We start from the raw sequence: 836 nt of genomic DNA, 5'->3' as shown, positions 1-836 counted from the left end.
GTATAACCCAGACAGCATATCGCGACTTTGTCAAGAAAGGTCCATCTAGTCAAAGCTATGGTTTTTCCAGTAGTCATGTACAGATGTGAGAGTTGGACTATAAAGAAAGCTGAGTGCCAAAGAATTGATGCTTTTGAACTGTGGTGTTGGAGAAGACTCGAGAGTCCCTTGGACTGCAAGGAGATCCAACCAGTCCATCCTAAAGGAAATCAGTCCATCCTAAAGGAAATCAGTCCATCCCAAAGGAATATTCATTCCAATATCCATTGGAAGGACTGACGCTGATGCTGGAACTCCAAACTTTGGCCAGCTGATGCGAAGAACTAACTCATTGGAAAAGACCCTGATGCTGGGAAAGATTGAAGGCAGGAGGAGAAGGGGATAACAGAGGATAAGATGGTTCGATGGCATCACTGACTCAATGGACATGAGTTTGAGTAAACTCCAGGAGTTGGTGATGGACAGGGAGGCCTGGCGTGCTGCAGTCCATGGGGTCACAAAGAGTTGGACACGACTGAGCAACTGAACTGAAGAGGGACCAGTTTTCCATTTAGTGGGATACATCCCTTGGAGGGCAGGGGCCAGTGTTTGATCACTTTTCGATAGGAAAGCCTGTCCTTCACTCAAATTCTTTGGTTGTAATTTCCTTTCCTCAAGAGATCTTGGAGGGAGTGTTTGGTACAGGTGGACTTTTATTTAGTGTTAATATGAGAGGAAGGAAAGAAGACCCACAAGTTTGTCCCTTTATAAATGTTGCTTTTAAAAGATTTATGATTGTGCTGGGTCTTCATTGCTGCATGTGGGTTTTCTCAAGTTGCAGCAAGTGGGGGCTACTC

The sequence above is a fragment of the Bison bison genome, unplaced genomic scaffold, assembly GCF_000754665.1.
Source record: "Bison bison bison isolate TAMUID 2011002044 unplaced genomic scaffold, Bison_UMD1.0 scf7180017864280, whole genome shotgun sequence".
Taxonomy (NCBI): Eukaryota; Metazoa; Chordata; class Mammalia; order Artiodactyla; family Bovidae; genus Bison; species Bison bison.
This window is presented reverse-complemented; position numbering follows the sequence as displayed.